At 48.6% G+C, this 13,938-nt stretch overlaps 1 protein-coding gene across 1 annotated transcript in view; it reads right to left on the minus strand.

Annotated features, from left to right (window-relative positions):
* The window catches only part of CSMD2 (CUB and Sushi multiple domains 2), a 2,010,406-nt gene that overhangs the window by 417,988 nt on the left and 1,578,480 nt on the right, over positions 1–13,938 (minus strand). The gene's annotated exons all lie outside the window — the stretch shown is intronic.

Consider the following 13,938-nt stretch of genomic DNA (forward strand, 5'->3'; position numbering starts at 1 on the left):
TCAATGGTAATTCTGCCGCCGGTTATTCCGCCGGCTGTATTACAGTCGGTGGAATTAACTTTGGTCGAATTACGACAGAGAACACAACATGTGTATTACCGTTAAATTACAAGTTGGGACATGGCAGTAATACCGCCAACATTTGGCATTAATACAGCCGAAAACACAGTGCAGTTATCTCCACCTTTCAGTTGGTGGTAAATGAAGACAGGTGCCACAAATGAAGCCACAGGTGCACCCAATCTACTCATGAGGGTTACATAATGCACACACGTTCGCCAAATACACATTCCAACACCATGCTGCCACTAGCTATTGGACCTGGGATATGCAGCTGCTCCTGCTGCGCATGGACCTACAGAGGCATTAAAATCCAGTTGGTAACCCTGTACCGGCTCAACAGGGAGACGATAGGTGAAATGCTCACCATAATCCAGAGGGACGTTGCGAGCAAGATTAACATCAGGAGAGCTGTAACCCAACTGCTAATACTGGTGTCTGACCTGCAATTCCAGGGAACAGGCACCTTTCAGGCCTCCATGGCCATGCGGCACGGCATATCGCAGCCAACAATTCCAATCATGCTTGGACAGGTACGGGAAGCCCACCTGCACTATATGTCACGGTAGATCTCTATGCCCGCCACCCCGGTACAGGAACATTGCATGAATGCACTGTGTATGCTGTGGCACGCATGCCAAACATCATTGCAGCCGTGGACTGCACCCATGTGATATTGTTGGCCCTCCAGGCACATGAAGTGGTGTAACACAACAGGAAGCACTACCACTCTACGAACGTCCAGGTGACCTGCGATCCATACCTCTACATCACACTCTGCTTCCCTCATTCAGTCCACGATGCCTTGGTCCTACGCAATAGTACCTTGCCTGGATATATGGAGAGGCACAGAGGCCAACGGGCATGGATAGTGGCAATGTTAATGTGCTGCACTACAGAAAAGCATAGGGAAGGGGTGGGGGTTCATGGGCACAACAGCATACTGCATGCCCTGACATGACCATGTACATGCAAGACTTGCCCTCTCACTGCACAAATGACAGTCTACAACGCACAAGTCTAGGACATAATGGACAATGCTGTGTGAATACGCATATGCACATTGATATAACAGCCTATCAACACACATATGAATACAGGTACCACAATGCAACATGATACAGCCTTATTCATTGAACCAGAAAGTGCAACGCTGCATCAAAGAATAGTAATACTGGCAGTGGGTCAGCAAAGTCGTCAGGAACATGATGCCATCATGGAAGAGATGCAGACACTGGTACAACTAAACAAGCATCATGGCACATGCACGAGAGCAACATACAGGCCCAAAACAGTCACCATGGCATCAGGCCATAGCAATCATAGACCCTGACAACGGCAACTGCTGCCAGTGAGCTGAGTGCATGGGATAGCACAGCAATGCAAATGCTACTGGATTCCATATGCACATACTGTGATAGCAAGACATGTGGTGCAATGAGACTCTTATTGCACACGCAGAATGCCCATCAGCCTGCAGTAGTAAATGGCAACACATCCACAATGCGCTGTGACTGACACCTTTGACCTTTCTCCTTAAAAGTGACTGTGGATACCCCCAGCGACAGTGGCTCATGACACCTGTGAGGGATCCACAGATGCCACAGGAGGTGACCTGCAATGATGCACACAGCGGGACCAGGCTCTGTATTGAGCGGACCTTCTGCCTTCTGAAGGCCTTTCTGCCTTCTGAAGGCCTGTTTCCACTGCCTGGACCGTACCAGAGGCGCACACATGTATAGGCCTGAAAAGGTTGGCAAAATTGTGCTGGTCCGTGCCATGCTGCACAATATGTGCTTTAGGATGAATGTCCCTCTACCCACTGATGTGAACATGTCACTCCCTGAGGAGCCCTTCAATGATTCCCAGAGCTACCGTGGCAATGTGGCATATGGAGGGCTAATGTCATGCCCTGTCCCTGTAGCAAGCCATGGTGGCACACATGGTTGCATGTGCACCCATGCATATTCATACTGCTGTGCATGGTTACCTGCACAGTTGCCCACCTAACTCTGCTTGCAGTGATGGCATTGGCCTTGGCAGCACACAGGGAATATTGATTTACTGCACAGTGATTTGTCAGGAGAAGAGGGGGTGGTGTTCAGACTCAACAGATGGGGTTTGGCTGCTGGCTCCGGCCTCAGCTGCAAATACTCCCTCGATTCCCTCTATGTCGAGGATGGAGCCGGCCTTCTCCTCGGACAGGGTCGGGAAGTGGCTCCCTGTGGTGCCACCTCCAGTGGCGAGTGACTCCTGCTGGTGTTGTGACAGGAGGCTGCACACCGTGACCCTGAGGTTGCTCCACCTCTTTGGACAGCCCTCCCCATCTCGGGGGACTGTGCCCACAGCTGACACACTTTCTGGGAGATGGATGCCCTGGTCGCTGAGGTACGTTGGCCTGAGGTTTTCCTGTGGTGGCTGCCAAACAGTTCATTAGCATGTGCCACCACTCCATTAGTGAGGACCTCCAGCTCCCGCTCACTGAACCTGGGCTTACGGAGCCTGTGTTCTGGCACCTTGTCATTGGCTCTTTACTGGGACATGGTTCCTGTATCCTGTGGCTATGGATGGCTACAGAAAGTGGTGGTTTGAGATTGGATTCAGTTTTCAAAATGGCCACCGCCTTGCTTCCTGTTCCGGTAATGATCCTATTCATGAATTACCGCCAGCAGAGATAGTGCTGATTGCACAGTGGTAACACTGATTCTGCTGAATGCCGGTATTTACCATCGGGAAGGCCTGTTTTGGCAGTAATTCTGCTGGGTGGAATTACCGTCTCTGTCGATGGTGTGTGCATGCTTCCGACAGACTGTAAAATAGCAGTAATTCTGACGCGCACCACGGTGGTAACAGTCATTCCTGGTGGGAATCACTGCTGTATTACCTCCAAACTCAGAATGACCCTCAAAATATATTGCACATTAAGTATAACAGATCTACAATCCCAGAGTAAAACATGAACCATAGTCAAGTAAGTCCTTATACGTATAAACCTAATGCACAAGAGTACAATACAATAAATATGATGTTAACAAGTATAAAAGGTCCAACGAAAGATTGGAGGTATAAAACAGGAAGAATTCTTCTGATTTAAGAATGTCCTGTTTGCTTCTAATATAGGCCAGAGTTAAAGACACATGTTTACCTACTAAAATCCCTTTCCATAATTCATTGCATAATTGATCATATGCTATGGTCCTCTGCTACAGATCCCCTGGAGTTGTGGAAACGTTTTTAGACCAGAAGATCTTTATCATCAGCCATTCCATTGAGGTTCTTACCAACAGCACATCAAGAGGTTAGGGCATTCCACATTAAAATAAAAACACTCTACGTTCAATGGATTTTCACCAGTATGTCCCTGTAATATAGCTTTTTTGATTATAAGAGCCCCTCCCCCTACTTTAATAATATAATCCCCCTGAAGTAAAGGAGTACTCATAACACACCCATCTTTTCAAATGACCACCCAGGGCCAGCAGCAAATGCCCACTCATTTCAATTTGATAGTGAACCACTAGTGCATGACAGTGATCAGGGCACATTACAGACAAAGGCACACCCCTAAAAAATTCAGTGTCTGAAACATTCAACAGTACACTTCAGTCTCCAGATGTTTGGGACTACAGCTCCCATGAGCACTAGCCAGCATAGTCAGTCTTGCGTGATCATGCTCGTCATAGTCCAAACCATCTCGAAAGCCACAGGTTCCAGACTCCTCTATATTTTAGTATATTCTAGTACACAGAGCATGCTTTTCCCCAGCAGACACCATGACTGACGGTGTACCACGCACAGGCGTCCAACAAGGACAGTGCCCTTATATCCGCAGAATCAATTAAATATTCAATGTTTATGATACAGTCACTTGCAGTAATGCAGTGCATATGGCACGATAACTGGGGGTGAGAATCTTGCCGAAAGCCAGAGTGAGGCCAGTACTCAAAGTCTCAATTTTCCAATAAGCTGTGAAGGACTGTAGACAAATGACAGACACACAGAAACCATCACCTGCTTTCTACAGAGATGGACTGGTTTCTACAAGCATCTCCTGGGTCCCTATATGTCACTCTGGCGACTATGCTTGGTGCTGTTTTTCAATTATATTTAGTTTCACCTCAACTTGCACATTCTCTATGGAACATTCAACCGCGTTCCCCAAAATGCGTCCATCGCCAGTGGTTGCCCAACTTTTCAATGCCGAGGCCCCCTTGAATAAAACTATTTTAAGCTCACCCCCCAAATGCAAGATCTGCTTGTATGTCCTATTAAAGGCAGTCACCATCCTCCCTTTTGGAAGGTGATTTTCCCCCTCCTGGATGACCTCTGTGCCGTCCTAGGGGTCCAGCTCTATAGTTTGAAGACCACTGCCAAACATCTTCTGATCTTTTCCTTCAATCCTTTCTTATGATCCTTCTCACTTTCCTATTTTATTCATCAAAACATCTCTCTGCTTAGGGGTGCATTCTCTATATGTTCAATTACTTTAGGAGTGTCCAAAAAAAGGAGTGTTTGAACAGTCAAAGAGGATGGACACGTGGAAAAAGAAGGTTTTTGCAGCAGAGCTGGGCAGGGCATTAAAGCGTGGGTGGTAGTGAGCAAAGCGTGGCTGGCAGTGAGCAGGTTTCATGGATCTGGAGCCCCATTTGAGAATGTGTGGCCTTCTCATGTGGCTTGACCCCTTGCCCTGGTCAGAAATGTACCATGTCATGACCAATCATGATGGGCTTGGTCTCCTGGACTCCATTCAAGACTACAGATACACCTTGATCCCAAAGCCATCTTGAATTTAATAGAAGTGGTATCTGATTCCATTAGTCTGCAACCTTTAGATCTCCAGATGTTTTGGACTACATATCCCATTAGTCCTACCCAGCATGTTCAATGGTATGGAATCATGGCAGTAGTAGTCCAAAAGACCTGGAGAGCCGCAGGTTGCGGACCACTGTTTTATTCGGCTATTTCATGAGAAAAATGCTACAAACGTTGCTTTTCAACGCTGTAGGGAGCAATAAATGGGCCGGCCGAAATGTTCAGAACATGGATTTGTTTTAACTTCTTCTAATTACCTTTTTTGCTCTTTTTTTATTTCTCCTTCTTCTTCGTCACCATTGCATCCCCCTTCTGCTCTTTATCCCTGTTTGTTTCAATCTGTCAGCCGTCAATTTCCTTTCTCCCTTGCTTTATCCCTCTGATCACACCCTCGCTGCCTTCACCTCCATGTGTATCATATCGCTGTGCAATGAAAACGCTCTAAAGCCTATTTCCTAGTCTCTGAGCGATGTATGGATTCTATGTTTTAAAGCTTTTTATTTTATTGAGTGCGAATGTGTATGTTCTCCGATCACTGCGTAATTCCACTCTGCTTCCATTGGCAAATAGAACAGCACTTCCCAAATCGCCACTGATCAATTGTAATGGACGTTCCAAATGGAGGCTTTGCACAGTGGCCTCAAGCTTGAAAGGATTTATTTAATTCGGTGTTACCATACAAATCAGCAAGTTAGGTTTGTTCCAGCGGAGCAGCGCCAGTTCTGCTTAAGCCGTGACGGAAAGGTGCCGGAAGCTGGATCAATCTCCTGGAGCTAGGAGAATCGCGCGGATGCCGCGATGATACCAGAGCGGGCTCGGCGTATGGATTAGTCCTCATGTCCTTGGTCCGATGGCTTATGGTGTAATAGCATGAGGGTGGATCTGGGCTGGTATGGGGAGGGCCCACAGGGCACACAACGGCCGTTCTGAGACTAGAGTCAAGAAGGAAACTGGAGGGCAAAACACGTGCTATAGAATACACCGTCAAACAGGGACGCAGGAGATCGGGCATATAAAGGGCAAACCAGTGATGGCATATAGTTGCCTACCAGTGAAAGTCATACAATGCCATAAGGAAAACAAACATATAGAGAGAGGCCTAACAGAGAAAGTCTGTGAACAAGGTTATATGGCCTCATTACAATTTTGCCGGTGCTGGAAAAGTGGCAGTAAAAGTGCCGGTAATTCCTTTACCGCACTGGGAAAATACAAGTTTGCCAGTAGGGGTCACTGATTTACCTCCAGCCAAGAGTTGTGCGTTACAGTAAAAGCAGCCCTGGCCTCGAGCAGACCCAAAGTCAGAGAGAATTCAAGTTGCTCAACAAGGCCAGAAAATGTGAAACTCACCTAATGTAATCGCTTATTGAATATGCAGAGCAAGGAGTAACCGCTGCGGGACGGGAAGCTGTCAGTGCCGCACGACTCAATGCCGCTTATAGATGGCATGTTTAACGCTTAGATGATGGCCACTCAGATCCCGGCATGTTCTGATGTTGTGCTGAGCTTGCTGTACAACTTAGCCATCTTGCAATATTGCGAGAACAGCGCCCACCAACGAGAGATAATGCTACCAAAACAAGAAGGGCCGTGCGCTGGGAGCCCAGCCTAAACGTACAAGCAGCGAGCCAAGAGCCGGCTATTTATAGCGGCAAGGCCCGCCATGTGAATACTAAGTGGGTATCCATCATTGGGAACGAGAATGCCGCAAAGACATCAGCACAGGCGAAATCAATCAACGCGCAGGTCTGCAGGGAAGGCAGCAACGTCAAGGGGAGAGTGCGCAAGAATGGCCGCAGCGCTGAAAGGAACCGAGTGGCGGCCTTTGTGGGACCGAGGTGGCCTTCTTCAGGAGCAACCTGTGACCAAAGGGTTCCATCTTAGTAGCAGCCCAGCTACAGGAGGGCATGTGCCAACTATGGTTGGTAAATGGCATGAGTTACGCGGTATCCAGACATGCACACACACCGAAACTTTTACAGCGACAAACCATCATGAAAACCTATGTGGAGGTGGGGTAAAGGGTTAAATCCTGTGGGGCTATGGTTGGGGCGGGGTTTTAGAGGTGGGAAACAGAGGTTTACCCTCTATCCCCTAAAAATACAAAAATGTAAATAAAAAATGCCGTGCAAAATGTCTATTGTAAGAGCATTCTACATAAAATGCGTTGTTATAAAGACATGTAACCGAGTAACCGAGTTACGTGAGTGAAGTCTGATTGATGGCTGGGGTGGATGGAAGCGGTTACCTTGACTGGTTAATACCGTCCACTGGTTGTACGACAGAGAGAAGGGTATAATTAGTGCTCACTCTGGTTGAAATCTTGGCTTGACTTGTAGATATATATTTATATATATATATAGGGCAATGAGGTGGGGCAGCGCCCCCCTCTTTCACCGTGTGAAGTGGTAGTCTGTCAGATCTGTGAATATTTTGCTGAAACTCACACTGGTTGAAGGATAGAGGGCTGGCCATTCCTTCCCAAGGGCCAGTTCTACTCTCCTCTTGAACTGACTTAGACGAGCAGAATGTGAGGCGATCACAATGGCATGCACCCGTGTGGACCCTGCTCCTGGTGGTAGACTGACCCGGATGCATGGTAGACCGAACTAGAACCACGGTAGACCAATATAAACCCATGGTAATCTCACCTAGACCCATGGTAGACTGCCTTGGAGCCATTGCAGAGTGACCTTGAGGAGTGGTAGTCCAACCTAGAGCCATGGTGTAACGACAGAAAGCTAGGGCAGGAAGCCATTGCCGAGCAACCTAGAACTGTGAACCCCACGTAGAAAGGGGTAATCTGAAAGAAGAAATAACATGTAGAACTCTGTAAGGAAATGTGGGGTGAGAGCGGGACTACAATTCCCAGGTGCCTTGAGGTAAAGGTCACATATGGCACGCCTGGGACCGGTGAAAAGCGGGCAGCGTGCTGTCCCAGCTGCTTGTGATTAGCACTGGGAAGCATGTGCACTAAGCAGTTATGCTGAGTTAAGGATCTTTACACTGTGAATGCCATCCTGGTATTTTCAGGTCGGCAGTGAGTGGCAGAGTGCCTCGGTCCCTTACCCGGGCCGCAGCGGTGTCTCAAGAGGTCCGTTCCCCGGGCCATAGTGGTGAAAGAGGTCTACTCTACGTTTGGAAAATGGGGGTGCTGCCACCTTCGGCCAGGCTGCAGGGGCGACACTCCCAGCTGGTAGCTACTCTATTCTGAAAAAGCCCCGAAACGTAGGCGCAGGTTCAGGGGTCAGAGTTAAGTGTTGTGCATTAATGAGAGTAGTGCTAGCTTCACATCTTCAACCTAATTTGTTTTCTTTTTTGACAGAGCATGCATCTGTGTACTACTATGGACAATAGTTGACACACGTAGTGTGGAGTAATATCTCTTACTCAATTGGAAGCCGCCTTCTTGTGTAGTGAGGAGTAGGGCATGACTCTGTGCATGTAAGAGTTCTGTGCAGCGTGCACGAGTATGAGCAACAGGTCAGGAGGATGCTTAGGATCAATGGAAGCAGGCAGTGGTAAAGGGCTAAAAGGATGGGAGGTGATTAGGTCTGAATACTGACAATGAATGTGATAAACAAGGAATGTGGTGTACCCTTAACTGTGCCAAGTGATATATGACCAGTGCCAGAGAGCAGGGACAGGGGGAGGGTTCACAAGGTTGTCAGAGCGTTCTGGAAATACGTGAGTTCATGTTAGTGATCTGTGTATTAACACTTGGTCCCCCTGCCTATCTATTCTCTGTTCTAACCCTCTTTGCGGGTACCCTAACTTCCCGTACCTATCCACAACCTCTACCTAACCCTCTTCCCCCCATTGGTTGCCTTGAGGTGGCCTGTGTTTCAAAGCAGGCATCTCCTGCCATTCATGGTGGCAGAGTTGTGTACATGTGGCTTCCGTGGTTGGGTTGAAAGTGCGGACACACACTTGACAAACGCCACAGTTTGCATAAAAACTCCAATGACTTAAATCGTTAGGTGGGTCAGAGGAACACATATGGTGCTACAGGTGCAACTCTTCACTGAAAGAATGTTACCCATCTAAATACAAACTATATAAAGTATCATTGAAATGAGCATGAAACACCCATTAATCTAACAGAAAAAGGCCTCAGTTGATCACCAGGGGGATTTCTGCCCAACGTGAAGTGGCCTATTCACTGGGAACCACCATAACAGAGGGTGCGCCATGACAGGGACTATGCAGCCACCACTCTAGTTTTTCTTCCCACAAAAAATGTTCAGGGAGTCTGAGTTGAGATTACATCTAGCCGGGCATCGCTAGATGATGTGCCATCACATGGTTGCCTAGGAAGACCTCCAGTAATTTACATCTTTCACTGTGTTGTGGACAAAGTTATGTCTGACGTCTATGAAGTCAGGCCCTTCTATGCACAAGGTTGTAAATCCATTCCCCTGAACATCTCTCCTATGATCTGTGTGGCCGTCAACATCCTCACTGGAAGACAGATCTGTTTCTGTAGTGCTGAAGTGAGCACTTACTCAAGAAACCATCTCCGGACCCTGCAATTCCACCCAATGCTTGTCCAATCCAGCTTCTTAAAGTGCTGCTTAAGTCCCTAGAGAAGCAGCTTCTTACAGTACTTGCAGTGTCTCTGGGGAAGCAGCTTGGTACTGTGCTGGGCAGCTTCTTACAGGGCAGGAGAGGCCCCTGGAGAAGCACCTTCTTAAAGAGCCACCTAGAACCCAGGAGAAGCAAATTCCTAGAGGGCCGGCTGAGCCCCTGGAGAAGCAAATTCTTACAGGGAGGTTGAGTCCCTGGTTAAGCAGCTTTTCACAGGTCTATTATGGTTGTGGGATCGATCAAATTCTTAAAGTGCTGGCAAAGATCCTGGAGAAGCAGCTTTTTACAGGTCTGGTTAAACCCAAGGAGAAGCAGCTTCATACAAGGCTGGCACAGCTCCTGGAGAAGCAGTTTCTTACAGGGCTGGCTAAGTCCCTGGAAATGGATCTTCTTACAGGGCTGGCTAAGCCCCTGGAGATGGATCTTCTTACAGGGCTGGCCAGGCACATGGAGAAACAACTTCTTCCGGGGCTGGCTGGGCCCCTGGAGAAGATGCTCCTTACAAGGCTGGCCAAGCACCCGTAGAAGCAACTTCTTACAAGGCTGTTTGTGCCACTGGAGAAGCAGCATCTTAAAAGTGCTGGCAGGCTAAACCCCGGGAGAAGCAGCCTTTTATAGTGCTGGCAAAGCTCCTGGAGTAGCAGCTTCTTACAGAGCCGGCTGAGCTCCTGGAGTAGTAGCTTCTTACAGGGCCGGCTGAGCTCCTGGAGTAGTAGAGCCCCTGGAGTAGTAGCTTCTTACAGGGCCGGCTGAGCTCCTGGAGTAGTAGAGCCCCTGGAGTAGTAGCTTCTTACAGGGCTGGCTGAGCTCCTGGAGTAGTAGCTTCTTTCAGGGCTGGCTGAGCCCCTGGAGAAGCAGCTTCTTACAGGGCCGGCTGAGCCCCTGGAGTAGCTGCTTCTTACAGGGCCATCTAATCTCCTAGAGAAGCAGCTTATTACAGAGCCGCCTGAGCCCCTGGAGTAGTAGCTTCTTACAGGGCCGGCTGAGCCCCTGGAGTAGCTGCTTCTTACAGGGCCATCTAATCTCCTAGAGAAGCAGCTTATTACAGAGCCGCCTGAGCCCCTGGAGTAGTAGCTTCTTACAGTACCGGCTGAGCTCCTGGAGTAGTAGCTTCTTACAGGGCCAGCTAAGCTCCTGGAGAAGCAGCTTCTTACAGAGCCATCTGAGCCCCTGGAGTAGTAGCTTCTTATAGGGCCGGCTAAGCTCCTAAAGAAGCAGCTTCTTACAAGGCTAGCTAAGCCTCTGGAGAAGTAGATTCTTACAAGGCTGGCTAATCCTCTGGAGAAGCAGATCTTACATGACTGGCTAAACTCCTGGAGTAGCAGCTTCTTACAGAGACGGCTAAGCCCTTGCAGAAGCATGATCTTACAGGGCTGGCTAAGCCCCTGGAGAAGATTCCTCTTACAGGACTGGCTAAGCCTCTGCAGAAGCTTGCTCTTACAGGGCTGGCTAAGCCCCTGGAGAAGCATCCTCTTACAGCGCTGGCTAAGCCCTTGGAGAAGCAGTTTCTTACAAGGCTGGCACAGCCCCTGGGGAAGCAGATTCTTACAGTGCTGGATAAGCCCCTGCAGAAGCATCCTCTTACAGTGCTGGCTAAGCACCTGCAGAAGTAGCTACTTACAGTGCTGGCTAACCCCCTGGCAAAGCAGCTTCTTTCCGTGCTGGCTAAGCCCCTGGAGAAGCAGCTTCTTACAGTGCTGGCTAAGCCCCTGGCGAAGCAACTTCTTACAGTGCTGGATAAGCCCCTGGAAAATCAGCTTCTTACAGAGCCCTTGAAGAAGCAGATTTTTACAATGATGGCTAAGCCCCTGGAGAAGCAGCTTCTTACAGGGCCAGGTAAGCTCCTAGAGAAGCAGCTTATTACAGAGCCAGCTGAGCCCCTGGAGTAGTAGCTTCTTACAGGGACGGCTGAGCCCCTGGAAAAGCAGCTTCTAACAGTACCGGCTGAGCCCCTGGAGTAGTAGCTTCTTACAGGGCCAGCTAAGATTCTGGAGAAGCAGCTTCTTACAGAGCCAGCTGAGCCCCTCAAGTAGTAGCTTCTTACAGGGCCGGCTGAGCCCCTGGAGTAGTAGCTTCTTACAGGGCCAGCTAAGCTCCTAGAGAAGCAGCTTCTTACTAGGCTGGCTAAGCCTCTGGAGAAGTAGATTCTAACAAGGCTGGCTAAGCCTCTGGAGAAGCAGATTCTTACAGGACTGGCTAAACTTCTGGAGGAGCAGCTTCTTACAGAGCCGGCTAAGCCCTTGCAGAAGCATGCTCTTACAGGGCTGGCTAAGCCCCTGGATAAGCATCCTCTTACAGGGCTGGCTAAGCCTCTGCAGAAGCATGCTCTTACAGGGCTGGCTAGGCCCCTGGAGAAGCATCCTCTTACAGCGCTGGCTAAGCCCTTGGAGAAACAGTTTCTTAAAAGGCTGGAATAGCCTCTGGAGAAGCAGCTTCTTACAAGACCAGCGAAGCCCCTGGAGATGCAGATTCTTACAGTGCTGGCTTAGCACCTGCAGAAGTAGCTACTTACAGTGCTGGCTAACCCACTGACGAATCAGCTTCTTACCGTGCAGGCTAAGCCCGTGGAGAAGCAGCTTCTTACAGTGCTGGCTAAGCCCCTGGAGAAGCAGCTTCTTACAGTGCTGGCTAAGCACCTGGAGAAGCAGCTTCTTACAGTGCTGTCTAAGCCCCTGCAGAAGCAGCTTCTTACAGTGCTGGCTAAGCACCTGGAGAAGCAGCTTCTTACAGTGCTGGATAAGCCCCTGGAGAAGCAGCTTCTAACAGTGCTGGTTAATCCCTTGGAGAAGCAGCTTCTTACAGGGCTGGCTGAGCCCCTGGAGTAGTTGCTTCTTACAGGGCCGGCAGAGTCCCTAGCGTAGTAGCTTCTTACAGGGCCGGCTAAGCTCCCAGAGAAGCAGCTTCTTACAATGCTGGCTAAGCCCCTGGAGAAGCATCCTCTTACAGGGCTGGCTAAGCCCCTGGAGATGGGGAAGCAGTGGTGATGCAGTTTCTAGGTTGATAGAAGCCACTGATGCCCTTGATTACCATCACACAGGGTTAGGCCCTGGCTGTGGATAGAATCAGCACTGGCGTCTGCATTAGGTTACTACAGACAAACAGCAGTTGGTCATGCTGACACAGTATTATTGCTACTGGACATGTTAGAAAGGCGACTTGACATAACGCTGGAATAGTTGTCTGTTATTGGGGGTAGAGGTTTTATCGTGTCTTGCATTGCCCCTTCCTGCTAGATTTCTCCCTACACTGTTTCAGTTCTTCTGAATCCACATAATGTCTCTCGAGAGGATAGCTCAGGGGCAACATGCTCGCCTTGGAAGCAAGATGACATGGAGCAACACAGGTTCGATCCCCGGGTCCGCGCTTAGAAACCTCTGGGAATTAAGCACGTTATAAATAACCTATCAAATCAAATCTCATGGTGCCAGACTTGCACTAGTTACTTTTAATATTTCTGTACACCTTTGTGCAAAGATGGTACAGCATACCTTCAATTCAGCTCTTATGAGGACGACACCCATCACCTCATTTTCTCACATGGGGGCCTGCCACGAACATCACCCAAGTATGAGACTATATGAATACTATCAGGAGCTGGACAGTGAGGAAAGTATCACAGTTTATCACAGGGCCAAATGATTGCATCTTGGCTCTGCACCGGCCCAGCCTCAAGAAAACACATTCAGGTACTCAATCATGGCACACGCCCCTCCTACTCCTGTGACCTTAGTCTGTAAACTAGGTTACATGTTTGAGCTAGAGATCTAAATAGATCCATAGATTAAACTGTACCTTCTGTTTTTTTTTTTTCTTTTTCCAACGAAAACTTTTGGGCACTAGAGATCCTAGTTCACCTCTTCAGCCCCCCGCACAACAGTTTTGACTGATACTTTCTCATTTAGGCATGGACATGTGCTATATTCCAGCCTAACACATTCTACCCCACATCATCGCCAGATCATCTGAAATGTGTCTGACAGTATGTCAACTGGCATTGATCTTTACAATCCCGTCTCTTACCATTTTCATTGGTTACCAATGTCCAAAAGCATCCCTTTTCAAGGTTCTTACAATGACCTGCCATGATCTCTGTCAAACCGAACATGTGAATGCTCACACACCCTAGTCCAGGAGTCTGTAGCTTTTGGTTCTAGAGATGTTTTGGACTACAACATCCATGATCCATCCCTATTGGTAAGGCTGATCTGGGCCTATGGGAGTTGTGGTCCAAATTATCTAGAGAGCTCAAGGTTGCACACAGCTGTCCTAGTCCTTCACGAGTATATTCAAGCCCACGGACGTGGGGTAGTCCCATTGGACCTCTGACAAAAGAAACTGTGTTTGGGTGACATTCTTGTTAAGCTATTCCGCTTCCACGTACGACAAACAATCACCATTGTAGATCCCAATAACGATGTGACCTACATCGAAGGCAACATGCCTAAACAACTACTTTATGCAAATGAATGTGACAAGGGTGGT

Source organism: Ambystoma mexicanum, chromosome 11 (assembly GCF_040938575.1).
Source record: "Ambystoma mexicanum isolate Mex_15411 chromosome 11, UKY_AmexF1_1, whole genome shotgun sequence".
Taxonomy (NCBI): domain Eukaryota; kingdom Metazoa; phylum Chordata; class Amphibia; order Caudata; family Ambystomatidae; genus Ambystoma; species Ambystoma mexicanum.